The sequence below is a fragment of the Arvicola amphibius genome, chromosome 8 (assembly GCF_903992535.2).
Source record: "Arvicola amphibius chromosome 8, mArvAmp1.2, whole genome shotgun sequence".
Classification (NCBI taxonomy): domain Eukaryota; kingdom Metazoa; phylum Chordata; class Mammalia; order Rodentia; family Cricetidae; genus Arvicola; species Arvicola amphibius.
The window spans coordinates 37,303,892-37,323,219 of NC_052054.1; the positions used below are offsets into that span (position 1 = coordinate 37,303,892).

Sequence of the window (19,328 nt, forward strand, 5' to 3'; positions counted from 1 at the left end):
TGCTGTAAATCAACTAAGCTTTTAAGGTTCACTTGATTCTGTGTCTTGTCACATCTGCGTCAAAACTTAAAGACCCTCACATTTACTGTTGGAGAAAGAAGGTGGTACCAAGGCTTGGTACCACCTTCTTTCTCCTACTCTTTCGAAGGAACGAACTGCCAGAGATATAGCAAGTAAGTTCTAAGGCAGTGGTTCTAACTTTCCTAATGCTGAGACCCTTTAATAAAGTTCCTCATTTTTTAGTGACCCCCAACCATAAAGCTATTTTCATTACTACTTCATAAGTATAACTTCGCTATTGTTAATGAATTGTAAAGTATCGTAATGCATCGTAATCTGTATTTTCCAATGGTCGTTGGAGATCCCCATGAAAGGGGTTTTTCAACCCCACAAAGGGATGGTGACCCACAGGTTGAGAACCACTGTTCTAAGGAAAAAGCAGAACAACGTAAACAGATCTTAAGAAAATCACAGAGGAGCACTTTATTGCACAGTTGTGTACAAATGTCACCAAATGCAAATGCACTTGACATCCGCATCATGCCAGAGACCACCCCAAGGTAAATCTTCACAACAGCCAAATTGATTAGTGATGAATAAGGTAAGAATTACAGAGGGCAGCTGGCTGGAAGTTTAATTGTGCCTAAAAAGGAAGAATTTAAGGTCAAGGTGTGACAGGAAAGCCTCCGAAGAAGAATAAATCCTCATTGTATTGTTAGGACTAAAGCAACGTAGAGCCAAAATAAACAAGAAGATTTCAAAATCATTTTTATTTCTTTATGAAAACTCACAAAACAAACTGCTTTCAATTGCCTTTGTCAATGAAATTTTATGTCCTGGTAACATTGGATGTGAATAATGAGGCTTTCTTTCATGACCACGGTGAATTAATACTGTGTGGACCTCCATATAGTTAGGCCATTGCTATGCTCACAGAATCTCAGGTTGCCTTTGGGTATAATTAACAATCTGGCTAATTATTCTAAATTTTTGACATTTTCTGCTTGGTCCAAAAGCAAAGAAAGGACAGCATGAACCCATTGAAGTTTACAAGGGGTCATGGCCTCTTGCTCTGTTTTGTGTACTAGGATAGGCATTGAGTTCTTGTTTTTCTTAATAGCCACCATGAGGCACAGGAGATTGCCAGAATGTGCTTGCTTTATAACTAAAAGTTGGTGCCCTTTGATCCTCTCTATATTTTCCTGTTCCCCAACCCCCAGGAACCATCATACTGGGCTATGTTTCCATAAATTTGTCTTTTGAAAATTGTATACCCAAGTAAATTCATGCAGTATTTATCTCTCTGTTCTTAAGTTAATTACTTCACACAATGTCCGCAGGGTTGTGTTGTTGCAAGTGTCCAGATAGCCTCCTTTTGTGGCTGAATAATATTCTAGAGCATACATATGAAATTTTTAATTCCTCAATAGTTTTTTGGTATATATTGGCTATTGTGAATTATGTTGAAATTAACATGAAGGTGGATCTTTATAAACATATCAATGTGTAGTTTATATAAAAACTCATAAAATTATTATGTCATAAAACATGTCTGCTTTTACTTTTTAAAGGAATATCTATACTGTTTTCTATAATGGTTAAACAAATCTACAATTCCTCTCAGACATTTGCTATTTCTTTTGTTCTTTCAATTCTAGTTATCCTAAATGCTACAAGAGGATGCCATGGCTTTAAACTCCCTTGTTCTAATTTGTGACACTGAGTACCTTTCTGTACACTTTTTATTTTTATATTTTCTTTGAAAAACATATTCTTTTAACTCATTGCTAAAATCTACTCTTATTATTAAGCTATTCATTATATATTTCATATATTATTTACATTTTTTCTCATTCTGTAGATTTTGTTTTGTTCATTTTTTTCTGATACAAAAAATTTTCTTAGTTTTATATACCCTGCCTGTATCCTTTTACTTTTATACTGGTCAGAAAGTTGCTTTTATCCTGTGTTGATTTTCCATTTCTATCATGGCTTTATCATGCCTTCCCGGGAGCCAGGTAACCCCAATATCCCTGATTAGAAACTTACCCAAACTTAGTAAATTATTGGATGATGGGATTACCAACTGACTAAGTTTTCTGAAATAGTTAATTACTTCTTCAGTTTTATTACTGTATGTTTTAGGAGTAGAAATATGGGTCAGTAATATTATCAAGATTCAGAAATTTTCCATCTGAAGCAATTGTGAGTTGGTTTTTTTTTATTTTTTTCCCTGATCTAGGCTTGTATGTGTTCCTAACTTAGGCCTACTGAAGAAAAGCAAGGTGTCACCATAGCACAGGCATCTCATTGGCTCACATAAAACTGACTGTTGACACTCAAATAAAGTTGACCCGAACTGACAAACAACTGACCAAAAACCTGCATTCTTCGCAACATGGAATGAAAAGTATATTTACTGATTAATTTTTGCTAAATAGATGAATTCATGATGAAAATTTGTCAAAATAATTTTAGTGCATTACTTGACTTGAAAATCGTATGATTTAAAAGAAGAAAGTTATCAAATCTTTTTGAGTGTTGATGGCAGATCAAGATTAAGGAACAGTAGATACTTTAGACTTTCTTGCAAATATTTCAGTGAAACAATAACAAAATTACTATGCAAAATTGTAGTAGCAGGCCGCTTGTTCGTCCTGGCTGCCCAGAACTGAAGTAATCACACAGAAACTGTACTAATTAAATCATTGCTTGGCCTATTAGCTCTAGCTTCTTATTGACTAACTTTTACATCTTAATTTAATCCATTTCTATTAATCTGTGTATTGCCATGGCAGTGACTTACCAAGTAATGTTCCCAGTGTCTGTCTCAGGTGGAGGATCCATGGCTTCTCCCTGACTCCACCTTACTCCTCCCATGCAATAGGCCAAGCCAGTTCTTTATTCATCAACCAATAAAAGCAACACATAGACAGAAGGACCTCCCACACCACAAAATGATCATTTAATATAAAAGAGAGGAATTTGTACAAAATAATTGAATGATCCACAACAGCTTTGGTCTCTGCACTGAGTAGTTCATTCCTCAATGTTATTATTTGTTACTTTAGTGTCAGAAGGCCTTGTGACTATAAATTACTTTCATCTTCAAAATCGTAAAAGTTTTAGGCAAAGTTATGCAGCTTCTAACAAATTAAATTTTTGAATAAATCTATTTCAATCTATCTGTTTGCTATAAATGTATATCAGTCCACTTGCATTTATACTTTTGTTAGGGAATATTGTTATCTTTTTATACTGTGGTCATCACTTATATCTGATGTTCTGAAACATATCTCAACATATTCTGCTTTATTTCTTCTCCGAATGAGACAGTCTACTAAAAAAATTATTGGAATGATTTCCTCTGGTTAACCATGAAACCCAAAACCTTAGCCACAATCCTGCATGTCCTACTGTATCATCTGTGTCTAGCTTCAACATAGGTTTTCTTTCCCTTATTCTTTACACATGATCCCTGTGTCTTCTTTTTGTTCTTTTTTATCACATATTGTCCTTGATGCTTTCTCTGATTCAGATCTCCTCCTTTGCCCCTTTTAGTATTCCTCTCATTTTTAATTATTTCCTACTAATTCTAATTCAGGTTTTTCTAATATACCAACTCTTTCTTTATGAAATATAAATGTTCAGTATCTGATATCTGAGCAGTGTCTGTCTCCTGTTCTGTAAATTCCATTGCAATATTAGATTCTTTGCATTTACTATTTTTTACTCCTAAAAATAGTGCTTCATGTGCAATGAATTGCCAGGGTTTTTTCAACATAGGGATGAGAATAACAAAAGTACAAGATAATCAAAATTTATCATTTTCTTCTTAATATAACTACATATTTTTCAGTGTTTTTATCTTCTGTGTCGATATATCCTGGGAAAAGCCTGCAAAAAGGAATAAGTGTTAGGAGGGTGTAGTATTTCTGAATAAACTAGCCCTAGAATGACTGACATCTGAACACAAATAGAGAAATGTATTCAACCAAAGGAAAATACAGACAAACATAATATTGTATAAAATGCAATTTTTGAAAACCTTCAGACAAAAAAAAAAAAAACATATCATGGTTGCCAGCAAGCAAGGAGAATCTTAGCATGTTAAGGCAGGCAGATAATGTTTATATGTTAAGCTACATATAGGTAATTTAGCACTTAGATGCCTAGGCTTTCTCCAAAACTATTAATATACTCAGTATAGTTTTCAAATGATCCAGATGTCAGTGAACAGACCAACAAGCTTAGTCAATTACCTTAATAATTTCCTAAGTTCTCTAGCATCTGAGATGGGTGCTGGGGTCACCTGTAAGGCAAAATGGTAGCTATGATCATGATGGCCATGCTCACATCATGCTGGATTCCTACAGATGGTACAGAGGCTCATGGAAAATGGAGCCGAGCATAGCAAGCTTGCACTTTTCCTACTAAGTACCTAAGAGAAATATGAGGTGAGGAGATTACTCAAAGAAAATTATTTAGTTTCAGATAACAGCATATGGGGGAAGCTGAAATTGTAAGGTTAAATGGGTTTGGATGGCCTAGATAAGGAAGGCCCCAAATCTTAATCTCTTTACTCATACCGATCAATTCATATATTGAATCTTACCATTTGCATGATGGAAACAGCATATCAAGTGTTCTCTCTTAGTTAGGTTTTGATTTCTATAATAATGTGCATGACCCAAAGGAGCTTTGGGAAGGACGGGTTTATTTCATTTTACATTTCCGGGAAGCAATCTATCTTCTAGGAAAGCAAGGCAAGAACTGTAGCAGAAGTCATGGAGAAGCTGTTTACTCTGCCTCACTTTCTCAGTTCCCTTTCTTATAAGCATCATGATCATCTGTCAGCTAGTGTCACCACCACAGTGGCCCAGACCTTCCCACTTCAGTCATTAGTCAAGAACATTTCCTATTGACCTCCCAACAAGCAATCTGATGAAGATATTTCCTCAATTGAGGTGGCAAGTGGATAAATAAAAAGTAATCAGCCGAGACATGTTCTGAGGCAGCAGACTACAAAAGAATCTGAACAGTGGAACTTTAAGACAGCATCAAGTGCATAGTTTGGATCTTAGGTAGACTCAGAGAAGAAAGGTATAAGCAATTTAAGATTTCCATGGGAGTCTCTAAAAGTATAGCTGGTTCTTTTCTAATAATTCATTAAATGAAAGGACAAAAATGATTCTAATATTTTTAATCTCTCTAGAATCCTATTTATAGAAATTTATATACTTCCATTAAACAGATTAGTTTTTAATGAGTAAAGTTATAAGTTGCATACTGTCTCAATTAGTGGTTATCTGGGATGACTTGACAGTAGTATTTTCTCCGTAAGTCTTTTTGATGACTCTTTCCTGATTTACTTTTATGGCCTAAACATTGCTGAGGATACTGGTCAGGACAATTGTGGTTAATGCAAAGCCATGCTTTTATGGCCTTGTAACACACGTCAGTGTTGGGGATCAAAAGCAGAACAAAGAATTGTATCTAGATTTATTTCAGTACATTACAAGAATCAGGAGAAAACAAAAACATGGAAAAGATAAAGCCTACCTGCTGGTGAGTGTGCTGTGGTAGTCTACTAAAGCTCTTCAAGAAGGTTCTCTCTGAGAAATTGTGCTCACGTGAAGGCCTGAATGAAATGAGGGGAGCAACTGTTTGGGGAAATCTTGGTGGACACCATTTCAGATGGAGGAAATAGCCCATGTTAAGGAACTGAGACAAGAATAAACATGACATGTAGTCTATGGGAGAAGATGCTGTAGAGTTAACCAGAGCCCAGATCCCACAAATCCCTTGCAGGCCTATAGATATTATCTGAATATGCTGGGAAGCCACAGGACAGGACTGTTCCTAGCAAGAGAGTAAAAGATTGGAATCGCTTCTCTCGAAGACTTTCCTGGCTTCAGAGAATAGAATGTGCTGATGGACAGCAGAGGCATAAACACAGATCACCAGTGAGGCTAGTACTGAGACAAATCAAGAATGTCTTCTGGGTTTTTAGCCTAAACACATTTTAAGAACTTTGGAAACACTGACATGCATTAGAGTAGAAATCCAAAAGCTCTATTTGGGGATATGTCAATTTTGAAATCTCTATAAGATAATCAAGTGAACACTTTGATTAGATAGTTCATCCTATGGGACAAGGGTTTGTTGAAAGCCAGAATGAAAGATTAATAAGGAACCAGAACAATATAGACAATATTTAAAGCTATGAGTCTTTGTGAGATCATTTCAAGTGATATTATAAAACAAACAAACAAACAAACAAAATCTGAAGACCTTAGCTTAAGAATAAACTGTGAACACTTCAGTTGTTAACTTACAACAAATCCAAGGGCTAATAGAAAGAAACTGATCAGTCACTCAGATTTACTATGTCAAATGTTATCAAAAACTTAAGGGCTGTCTAAATGGGTAGAAATGCTTGGGTCCAGGTCTGACAACTTGAGTTTCATACCTGGATCCCACAAGGTGGCAGGAGAGAACAAACTGCTGAGAGAGTTACCTCAGACATCCACTCTTGGACTGACCACACACACACACTCACACTCACCAGAAGACTGAAAATCCACTATTAGATTTAGACGAATGGGAGCTGGTGATCCTAATAAGACTGACTCTACTATAGCACTAGAAATAAGAATCAGAAGGGGAAACCAACAACATAGTTGAGAAGAGGACAACATGATGTAAAACCATTGAGTGGGTGAGAGAAAAGGGACAGTGTGTTGGCTCAGGAAAGTCCAGAAAGTCACCCACAGAAAACAGAGTGGAGTCAGTGCATGGACATGTTCATACATGCAGCGACCAAAACTTGGTGGTGGAAGTTGAGAAATGCATCTTTTTCTTATTCTACTCTATAAGTAACTTAAATAGCCAAGTCATGATTTGAAAGTGGAAGCTGAATACAGGGGCACATGACATTATTTAGGTACCTAGGAATGAATAGAGGAAAGGCACTCAGAGTTTAGAAGGTAGATGAACAGAACACAGCCCTACCGGGATCAGGCACTGTAGACGTAAATGTTTAGGACACAGCCACTGCCATGGCGCCTACACACTTGAATAAATGCTAGATCAGCGGTTCTCAACCTGTGGGTTTCAACCTCTTGGATCGCATATTAAATTAAATCACAATTCATAAGAGTAGCAAAATTAACAGTATGAAGTAGCAATGAAAATAATTGGGGAGGGGTCACCAAGACATGAGGATCTCTGTGTATTAAAGGGTCGAAGCATTAGATCTGCTCTCATGTTTCTTCTAATCACCTGCCTCAGCGGTATCATGTAGCTCCAGCTCCTACCCTGGGGTTGCTCTGCAGCTGCTATGTCAATTGCAACTAGATCCACCAGCTGAGAGTTCAAGGCAGTTAAGAATGCTTGGAATAAATCATGACCTTGAACAACAGAAGTCCCGAATAAATATGCCCCTTCAACTCTTCAGGAAATTTGTGTGTGCCTTGTAGGAGGTTCCTCAGAAGAATCCCAGCAGTGAGTCAAGACTCCAGGGGTGGTGAGCTATTAATACAACATAGATTATCTTTCCTTCCCTGTTGTACTTTTCTCAGTGCGCCGCTCATGCTCCTTTGGTCATTTGCCAAAATCAGCTTGTCTCAGACTTTCTGGGAAGCTCAAGTGGAGTCACCTGCTACCAGCAAGAAACATGACTTGCTCTTCCTATGTGGGCAGTGCTTTCTCTTTAACCTCTTGCTGTCCCATTCTCAGTTACTCTTCTAACCAACCACACAGCTCTGGACAAATGGTCTGAATTGGTGGACACAAATTTTAACAATATAAATACAAATACCTCTGCCGAAGAATGTTGAAAGATCTTGAGACCTTCTAGAGACCATTCCTTTATATTTTTTACTGTGCAATATGCACAGCCAGTCAGGCCAGGAAATAAAAGTCAACCTCTAAAATTAAAACTAGAAGAGCCCCAATGATAGTCCATTCTTAGTAATAGGATAGATAACTGTATGAACTGCCAGAAAGAGCGGTTTTTGTTGTAGATGTCTGAATTCTCTTTCAGCCTCCCTCCCTGGAGCCCCTCTCTCCTTCTCCCTGGGACAGCCTTCTGTTGTTCTTGGCCTTCTTCTCTCAATCAGCTCCAGAGAGCAGCTCACCAGAGAGCTGGACAAGTACTTGTTGGCTGAAAACCTATTCAGGTGGTTGACCTCCAACCTGAACTATTGGGAAGGGCTCCTAGGAACGACTGTTTTCCCAAGCAGCTGGTCTCTCCCTGCTACCCATCTGGGGAGAGTTGAGAGGAAGTCAGAACAAAGAAGAGCACCAGAGAAAGAACACTGTCAGGTGGAGAATCAGCAGATCATCCTGCCAAGCAAGCAAATCCCTCTCCAGGGCTCAGCTGACTCCTAACAACCTTGGATCTGCCTACTACAGGCCAAACTGTCTCCTTGGCCAGCCGGCTTGCTTCATGATTCTTGGAAACGCATCTGTATCTTTCATAAAATCTTACAGGGAACATCCAGAACATTCATAACATGTTCATAAATATAAATCTTTAAATGAAATTATTCCCCACCCCTTGGATGAAATGAACTTGTTAAAAAAAGAAGCATTTGGCATCCCTCAAGCAGCTCCGGCTCATGTGCTGTTTAAGTAGCTGTCAGCTCTCTGTGTGGTTCATTGACACTTGGTTCAATGATGGTGCTTATAGTGAGTAACTCTGTCTACCCAGAAAGGGTAAAGAAAACAGGCGTACAAAATTCACACTGTGGGCTGGAATATGGGGAGAAGAAGGGTTTGTGATAGGCCTGTTAAATCTAACATCCAAGTCCTCTTTTCATGCAATCAACTAGAAGTCAAAAATTATTATATTCAAACGCCATATGTACAGGTTTGGTCTATTTTCATTACTGAAAAAGTCAACAGATGGCTGGAAAGTATAGTAGAAGGCATCAAAAATAGCTGGATAAAGTTGCAATAGTCAACGTTGAGAGAGAACGTGTGAGTTACATTTAACATTCTGGCTCTTACAGAGTTGTGTACATATATTGAAAGTTTGACTTGCATTGCAAAATATACTGCAGCATGTACTAACTAATTTTTAAGTAAAACATAATCCAAGTGGATGATATAAAGTCATATATGTATAATCATGCTTATGTATTTAATCATTCATATAATAATCAAAATACTATAAAACTGATTATTGTTCATGCTAAACACATATTGTTATTTATTAGTTTTATTACAGGGCAGGAAAATATCTGTGGATGGAAATTTCTGTATTAAAGATTATTTAAAACTATGTTTCTGTTGACTGCTATCAGTATTCTGGGTTAGTTAAGAATTCCACTGACTTTCTGTGAAGAATGAGATGCCTGGAAATGATGTCACAAGTGTCTATTATAGCAACTGACACTGACTTCTGAGAGCTGGTCTGGCCCTGTTCTTATTTTTTTTGAGCCCAGAAACATATGCTCAATCTTCTAAGCCTTTGTTGAGTCAAGTGTAAAATAAATATGTTGAGCCATGTGATATCTCTGCTTCCTTCATATTAAACATTTAATGATCCTAACAGAAACAATCCATTTTATCCAGGTTGTATGTTTTAGCTGAAGGGGAGCAATTTAATATGTGCTCTTCTCTATTGCTCAATTCTCATTCCTCTCCTATCCTAAAATGCCCCCAAAACACACACAGCATGATTATCCTAAGAAATTTTATTGGGAAATAGATCTATTATTGAACTTTACTATTTCCTAATTAATTTTTGAACTACCAGTGGTAGGAATAGCCACAAATTCTCGAGAGTTAGGCACCTCTGTCATGTTTCACCTGACGAAGTGTGAAGCTCATGAGTAGTGTAAAGCGCGGAGGAGTAGCCAAGCAACAGACAACTGAGAAAGCCCAGTGGGCATTTAGCATCATATTGTTTCAGACAAATGCCCTCAAACATAAGCTCATCAAACCAAGAGGAATACATTTTACAGGGCCTTTACCATTCCTCCCTTTCAAACTTCGCCCAGTGTTTAAAAAGGGAAGCTTCTCTGCACTTGTCCACCTTCCTGTTAGGATCCCACTGCCATTCACAGAAAAAAAAATTACAGCTAAAATTGCTTCGAGAATCAAAAACATATCATTTGACTCATGCATCTTACAACTCATGAACGCTTGTGGCTGGGAGAAAAGGATCCTTAATATTCCAAACATGGAAGTTTCACATTTAACATCAAAATTCAAATACCTCTGATCTGTAATCATAGTCATCATTGGAAAAATAGAAAGCAATTGGGTGTGCCATCAGAAAGATATTTAGCCTGTTAGTGGTGGTGCATGCCTTTAATCCCAGCACTCGGGAGGCAGAGGCAGGTGAATTTGAGGCCAGCCTGGTCTACAGAACTAGTTCTAGGACAGCCAGTGCTACATAGAGAAACCCTTTCTCACAAACAAAACAAATAACAAAAAAAATCAACAGAAGGGTATTTAATTTTGCTAAAAGTTTCTTTAAACATATATTTTTTTAGTTTATAGTGATCTGATTTAAAACTTTTCTCAAATCCATGCATTACACAAGATTTTTAAAATTGCTTTGAGATGTTATTGTTTGTAAGCATAAATCCAGTGCACAGCAAAATCTACAGTTCAATATAATGTAATTCCCGGGTTTATGGGGATAAGAGTCTTTTTCAAAACAGAAAACATGTTAATAAAGCAACATTAATCTTAGTTGAATTCCTTTCTAATTTTATCATATTTATTCCACTCCTTTATCCCACTAAATCTGTTTAATTAGCACATTACTTGGCAGTTTGTTATTCCCTATGAATATTCATTGTTATTAGATTCCATATGTAAAATTCCAAGTGGTAAATCAGAATGCGTTAATGTACATATATGTATCTCTTATCTAGCTTTTTTACCCCTCACTCTTAATCTTCCTTTAGAAATTCATTAGTAAAAAAATATTTCTACAAAAGACTCTGAAGTCGAATGTTCCATAACTATGTGTGGCTGGGTGGTTTAATGTAGCCCTTAGTCCTCTTCTCTGCTTGCAATTATATTTTGGATAGAAGAGAGAAATAAGTTGGGAGTTACAGAAATATGGGACCATAGGGCACAAACCACCCTCACTGTTTTGAACTTGCCTTAGCCTGTAATCGGGTTTCACTGCTTGTTCTCCTGCTGCATCACGCTTGACACAGCCTGTTGGGAGCCTTATGCATGACCAAATAAAGGCGCCTCTAAGAGACCGTCGGAACCGCTGACCCTCAGTGCTAAAAAATTACCCCATTTATCTCCAGGCCTCTTCCCCCTGCCATCTCCCTAATGCTCCAGACAGGGATTCGGGGTAAGCATTCTTGTTGACCCCGTGGCATGGCTATCTTTGGCCATGTGCAAAGAAAAATCTGCTCATTTAAAAAGATAACTTGCTGTTCTGGGTCTTCACACTAGCACCCCTCTCTTCCTGTTTTCCAGACAAACCGGAAAAAGATATATACAATATTATGAAGCCAAACTATTATGGGGGGGTTGCAAAATTTTATTTCCTGTGAAGAACGAAGGTTTAATTAGCTAAAAAGGAAGTGAACACAAAAATGATAAGTAAAACTTGGTCTCTGTCTCTCTCTGAGATTACCCTCAGTACTTCTGAACTTTATTATCCAAACAGTGAAAGGATGGCGCGACTCGGCGCCTCCAATAATCTCAGACTCATTATTGCTCATGTGAAGTTGTGAAGGGGCTGTCAGCTCTTGCAACGGCTTTGGACTAAGGAGACGTAAACCTCAAAAGGTTGGGGATTTGGAGCGAGTTCAGATATGCTTCCAGAAATTGGCTGCGTGTCTGAAGCTTATCCGAACTATCGGAACCTTTTAAGTCTGCAGAATTGGCCTGGAAATTTCTGCCGTTTTTACTGGCCCTGACTTAGAACCACGGAAGGATGGTTTTTCATAAGGATTTCTGGCACCCTCTGGCTCTGCTGCTGCTTACACACGGGAAACAAACAAACAAACAAATTAAAGAAGAAGATGTTCTTTAATATTGTATAACATCAATATTTGGGTTTTTTTGTGAAAATGTTTTTCCCACTGAATGAATTTACAGGTCCTACTGTAACTGTTTGATAATCTAAAGATGAGGAAGACGCTTGTCTGTCAAGGGCTGATAGGTTTCTTTTGGTGTAGACATTTCTGGTCCTAAATGAGAAATGTCCCAGATAAACAAGCACAGGTTGGTCACTGACTATGTATGACCTTTCAACAGAAAATCAAATACTGAGCATGTTCACAACAGGATGTAATGCTATGTTTTAGTTAGTAGATTTATTTATGGTAATTATTATTTAAGTGGATCTTTGACCATCACCAAAGACTTAAATGATGACCATTTATTTCCTACTGACCCTGTGGTATGAGGTGACCACTTTTGATTTAAGTTCAAATGTGAATGTAATTTTGCACAAAAAATAGTGATGTTTGAAAATAAAATGTAAATAAGTCTTTTACTCAATGTCATGCATGATGTTGATCAAAATTCATCTTTAAAATATACAAAGGGCAAAATATGTCTAAATGATTGCTCAATCAACTATTTTAAGATGGTATCCTGAGTTAAAATATGGTAAAGAACAACTAACAATTGTGAACTGGATGATTACCACAAATCTTTGCATTTACCCTAAGGTACCATAAAATAGATGCTGTATTTTGCTTAGCAAACAGAACTACTGGGTTCCTTTTAAACTGTCTTCACCAAACCGCCTCTATTCTCTTCCATACTTCCAGCTTTTTCTTCCAAAGATACTTCAACTTTCTTGTAAGACCATAAGTTTTTGGTTGATTATATAGTACTATTCTTATCAAAAGCTTTTGAGGTAAGGAAAACATTATTAATAATGAAAGTGAACTAGTAAGCATACACCATACTATGAGGAACATTCACTACTAAGGGACTCGTGAGGTAATTTTCATCACTGTAGAAAACACTGGAAAGAACAGAAGATTTAATTGGTTAGCTGTTGGAAATGTTTTAGTCCATGATCAGTTGGCTCATGGTGGGGAGCGTGATGGAAAACAAGGAGTAGAACAAGGTTACTCGTATCCTCCAACCAAGGGACAGAGAGAGCTAGAGAAACAGAGAGAGAGAGAGAGAGAGGAGAGGAGAGAGAGAGAGAGAGAGAGAGAGAGAGACAGAGAGAGAGAGACAGAGAGAGAGAGACAGAGAGAGAGAGAGAGACAGAGAGAGAACAAGCAAGAGAGAACTGTAGACAAGACACAACCTTCAAAGGCGAATAGTTCTATCCTGCAATTAGCACTCACCAAGAACCTCTAATTAAGAGTCTTCATGATTCATTCATCTCAAACACAACAGGAAACTTCAATGCATGTATCTTTTCAGGTGCTTTATATATACAACAACATATGGTCTCACAGTATGCTGCTGATAGTGTACAGACCATGCCTTTAATCCTAGCACTTGGGAGCAGAGGTAGGTGGAACTCTGTGAATTTGAGGCCAGCCTGGGCTACCAACCACAGCCATCAAGTGGAGAGGTTACAGGCTTAAAATTTGGAGAATAAAAGCAAATTCTGCAGTTTGAGGATAGCACCCTTTCCCCTTACGTGTAGCATTTGTTATAACCTCAGAGATCTGTTAGTCCAGAGGCAAACTTGGCTTTTTCCGCCTTTATAGCTCACGTGAATCATAACTTGTACTGACCCTCTCAGTTACCAGGGTTCCTTCAGCAGGTAAATCAATCATACCATTCCCATGAGCACTGTAATAAAATAATAATGTAATAAAATAATAAAAATAAAAAACAAAACTCAAAATAATTGACAATAAAAATTAATATATTCACTCAAACATTTTTTAGGAGGCAAGCATTTGATCAATAATTTTGTTTTATTTCTGTATAGTGATTCAGAATTCTTTTGGCTATATATCAGCTTTTTTTTCTAGGAGAGTCTAGCCTTATTTAGACTCTCATTGTGTGTGTCTTTGTCTTTCTCTGTCTGTCTCTGTCACTCTCTCTGTGTCTCTGTCTTTTGCTCTCTTTCTCTCTCTCACACACACACATACACTCACACACACAGCATGCTAATGATTACATAATAAATAAAACACAGAATGGTGAGCCAGATTCTAGGCTCTTATCCCAATTTTCTATTTTAAAATACTAATTAATTTGATTTTTTCAACATGTGAGTCACTCTTGAAGCAGAGCTTGTAGTCTTTTAGATATCCCCATTTCTGTGCCCTTTTCACCAGAAGTTCCTGCTGGCTCTGATCCTTCAACTTTGGGGAGTGTAGATATATAAATCCAGTAACTTTTTCTTTTTTTTCTTAAGCGTCCACTACTAAAAATGTTTCTTTTTTTAAAAAAAAAAATCTGTTAAACTTGTTACTACTCTGCTTTATACTTTCTTAACCATCATGCTTATTTGGTTCATTTTTTTTTGTGTGTGTGTATTCTCTAATGGTCTTTTCATTGGGTCTCTGGTAGTTAGCATTGTTAAATGTCTGAATTCTATCTACCATTTTAGTTGAAAATTTTGCTTTTTAGGCATTTATTTTATTTTTAATTATGTTTATGTGTGCCTCTGTGTATATGACCATATATGTGGTACCTTAAAAATCCAGAGGACAGTTTTGAATCCACTAAAGCTGGATTTCCAGGAATTTGTGAGTTGCCTGACTTGGGGCACTGGGAATCACACACCAGTACTAGAGGAGAACAAGAACTCTTAAGTGTTGAGATAACTCTCCAACTCCCATTTAATCTCTCTGGATCTGAAAGTTTCCCTCTTCAATGAAAGAGACCTAAATAGTTTTTTTTCTAAAAGTACTTCCAGATATTCTAAGACATAAATAAAATATTTAAATCAAATCAATTTTCCTCAAATTAAAATTCCATCCAATAGACTTTCTATCCCATTGTCTGTGGAAGGAAAGTTTTGTTCCCACTGAAAATCTGTCAAGAGTTAGTCCCGCTTTTTGTCATTTGTGAACAGTAATAGGACATGCAAAGCAAAAACAAAGATGAAAGAAGAGGAATGTGAGAATGAGAGAAGCCCTATGTTAATTTATTAGTAATGTAAGTCTCTCTAAGACAATGCTAATCAGCAGACCTGCAGCCTCACATGGTTTCTGGTCCTTAAAGATGTGTTGAACAGAGTATGTACTTATGTATGAGGTAGGTCCATAATTATGGGCCACAGATTTCACCTGACAGAGGACATGGTCTTAAAATAAATATTTCAGTTGCCTGAAGGGATAATCCATCTCCCAAAGAAATGGATCTACTTACGACAAAGATCTTCAAAGCTGTTTCTTAGATTAAAACCTTATGCTATCAGTTTTATCTAGGTACAGTTCAGGAGAGAAGAAAGGGTAAAATACATTTGATTTTTATATGACTGTATAAATTATTCCCTGCCTCATAGTCACATAGAAGGCAGCAGAAGTGAGCAACAGAACAAATTGTACAAACTTTATGAACTGTCCCTAGCTGTTCCCCCTCTGTACTCAGGTAGAACTTTAAAAAACTGGTGTTTAAAGAATGAGCCAAACTTGTTTGTTGACATCCTACACAAATCACAACATGCCTGCCAAGCAGAATATTCTCTATCCAATGTTACATTTGCGTGGGCTATACTCTGGATGATAATCCCTACACAATATTCCATATAGGTGTCTTTTGACCCTCAAAAGAGATATTAATTGGCAAATGACTGAATTGTAGGATGATTGGCACATCGTCTATGGCCTAGACTTGCAGCCAATGACTGTTACCAAGCAAATTACACCCTGTCTCTGCATTAGGAGTCATTCTTTAGTTAGCTATATTAAACAGACTGTAACCACCCTCTGCCATGGAGAAACACTGCCTTTCTGGTACTGGGTAAAATAACCAGGCATATCGTGTGAGCTCCCTAAGCCTTAATTGATAATGGCAACAAGTCGTGCCAATCATTCAGAAACTCCCCATTCCTGTCTCAAGTAACCTTGTGGATGAGGGTTGGCACATCTCCTGCCTTTCAAACATTTTCAGATACTGTTTCTTGCTTTTGGCAGGACTCTCACTGATCCTGGAAGAAGACCAAGATATATCATGCTGTTGCTTTTTCAAGTCTGGCTTTGCTTTAGACAAAAATGGCCCTTGATTTGTTAAGTGAGGAAACAGTTTCTCCCCTTTTCTCATTTTACCTTCTTGTTAGGGGTTCAGGGTGATGCTAAGAATGGTATTAAGTGGCACTTCTGGAGAGCTGCCTGGCAGGCAGGTCCATTGTAATTGCACTTTGGTCAATGGACCTTTTATGGTACACTCGTACACTCGCTTGTGGCTCATTTCCTAAATGACCATTTAGAGAGAATGAATAAACAATTACCCAGTCCAACACCATGTCCTCTTATGTTTAACCAAATGTGTTAGTTAGAAAGCTTAGTGTACTGTTCATTTGGTAGGGTTTACTAAAATATCGAAATTGAAACATGATATATTAATTTCCAACTGCATACAACAAAATTTCCCTAAGGGAGTGTTCAAATAGCAGTCAGTCCTCCAAGGTGGCGGTTTCTCATCAATACTAAACTGTTTTTACCAAGGAAGGGGCGAGGAAACCCCGAGAGGCAAACTTAACATGGCCACAGTAGCCTCCCTGTTGACTACCAATAGCCAAGTTTTATGTTTAGGTGCTTTCCTCAGCAATCTGAGATTTTTATTGTACCATAAAAAGCAAATGAAGTTGTAATCCTTTCCTGTAGTATGACCACATTATAGCAATAAAGATGCTTGCGTTTGCCTATCTTCTCATCTCCCTGTGAAGGACCTTCGTAATGGAACAGGAAAAGACAGATGAAAAGGGAGCATACACCACGCCCACTTCGTGAACCGATCAGAAACAGCTGTAGGTGAAGAAAAAGAAATGAGTATGGTTCAGACACACTGAAAAGGCAGCCACCTTACTTCCTGTTGTTTACTAACCAGAGAACAATGCCATAGTATTTATGGTGTTTATCAGTGTGAGCCGGTAAGGGAATGTCTTTTAAGATATGGTAAGCAGGTCTCTGCTAAAAGTGGCAAAAGAGAAAGAAATGAATGGGGTTTAAAGTAATAAAGAAGTAAAATGTAGGAAATAGAGGGCCCTAAGGGCTAATTTGTATTTCTACAACATGGCACTTCTATGGATACCCAACATGAGGCAAGGTGGCTAACGCTGGACATCTGGAGGACGATGAATCACTGCAACATGGCTGACACCAGATGTTCGGGGAACCCAAAAGTAAACCGTGATGTCATCTCTTACATAACCACTGCTTGCAGAATGCCACATTTGGTGTAGGTTTTGTGTACAAATATCACCTTGAGGTCAAAAGCCTAGTTTTTTGCCTTTGCCAGCCTGCCTGTGTGTGTCTGTCTGTACGTTTCTGTACCTACCTTTGAGTGGTTTGTGTATTGGTAAACAAAAGATGCTTCAGCTGTCTACAGTACCTCATGATCTCTGCAGCCTCTCAGCCACCTGAGATTCTCCTGCTTTGTAGGGCTTAAGCCTTCGTAAATGAAGTATAAAACTTATAAGAGAAAATAAGAAAAAGAAAGAAAGAAAAATCACTCGCTTGGGGGTGGAAATAACTGGAGAAATATGAAAAGCATGAGGTGAAAAGCTGATGGCCTGCTCACTGCATTTCAAAGTGATTGAAAGCAATGGGCTTAGGAACTCTTTGTACCCAATTAAGAAACTGATGGGCTGATTGTTCAGTACTTGGACACCATGGACCGACCTTCCAAATTATTAATATCAATAATTAAATGTCAATACAAAAGTCTGCCCACGTCTTTAGGAATATTCTGAATATATTAAAGCTTTGATAAATAGGACTATTACATAGGTAAAATAGTTCTGAATAAGTATATCCATTCAATTATTAGGCAAATATTTACATTAGAAAATATAACAAAAAAGAAGGAACCCAAATTAAGTACAAGTCTCTTAAAAACTCCTGACTGGGATCCTTAAATTTTAAATGAAAGCATCATAAATACCATTGAGACATCAGTTGACCAGATGTTCACTGTCTCCTCTAAGGGTGATTGGAGAAAAATTTGTAAGAAGATGATTTAAATTACATAGAAGAGAGATTATTTTATAGCAAAGGCTATGAAAACCTAAAACATGTAATTTTGAAGACATAAAATGTCCCTTTGATGATCTCTGAAATGTAACTTTGCTTGCTTGGTTTGAATTTGGCAGGGCTAAGGTGTGGTGGAAATTATCTATGTAATTTCTTGGATATTTCTGGAAGACGATTGAACATCCTGTATCCTGAGCCAGAAGCTCCAGGAGGAGGAAGATTGCTTCTTCCCCGCTCGACTCTTGCTTGCTCTGCAGTCTCTTCAGCTCACCCTCTTCACTTCTCTGAAATTGTCTCCTAAGAAGGGTCCTGGGACCCTCGGAGGGTAAAATTCATGTTGTTGTTGTTTTGTGGGCTGTGGGGAGGTCTGTAGACATTGTGTTACACGGTTCATATGTAGAGGTCAAAGGACAACCTTTATTTTTGAAGTAGTAGGGTCTCTCTTGTTCCGGTTGCTGGGCTGTGTTCTGAAGGGTGGCTGGCTGAGGAGCTTCTGGCTGATTATCCTGTCTCCACTTCCAGTCTCACTCTAGGAGTTCTGAGATTACAGATGTTTGTCACCACATGTGGCTTTTTATGTGGGTTTATGGGATCAAACCCTTGTCAGCAGGCTGGCACGGCAGGCAAGCAGCTTTAATTACTAAGACATCTCCTTGCCCCCTAAGCAGAATTTTTCAGCTTGTTTTATGGGGTAATTCCTAGAGCTTTAAGATAATTTTTTACTGAGCATCACCCTTATCTAAGTCTCTCCTGGTGTCTGCATCTGTTGAGATCAATAGATAAGCTCGTAGGATCCTCTGAGAGATATAGGAAACCATTCCACTTTTAAACTTAAACTTTTAAAACCACAGAAATGGCTTCCATCATGATCATGGTCTTGGCCTTTTTACTTAAACACGGGCTGAATTTTTCTGCTTGTTGTATAAATTATGAGTTGTAGTAACTGTTATATGTATAGTTCCTTGCTGAACAGATATTATATTGTTCAAAACCCATTATCTTAAGGAAGAGAGAATCCATCTCTCCGGTTTCTGAAAATGCTTGGAAAACTAGTCTGCTGCTCCTTCCTGCGGTGTTTGCATCTCTCTCAGCCACTTGTCTCGCTGCTCTTGTGGAACATAGACAATCTGTTTCGTTTTGTCTGGGAAGTGGAAATGATGACGTTTAAGAACAACCAGCCATCATTAAATTGGCTCATCTTTAAGGTACATC

At 37.8% G+C, this 19,328-nt stretch overlaps 1 pseudogene; it reads left to right on the forward strand.

The window, feature by feature from the left end:
* Positions 1-324: 324 nt before the first annotated feature.
* The window catches only part of LOC119821691, a 60,917-nt pseudogene continuing 41,913 nt past the window's right edge, over positions 325-19,328 (forward strand).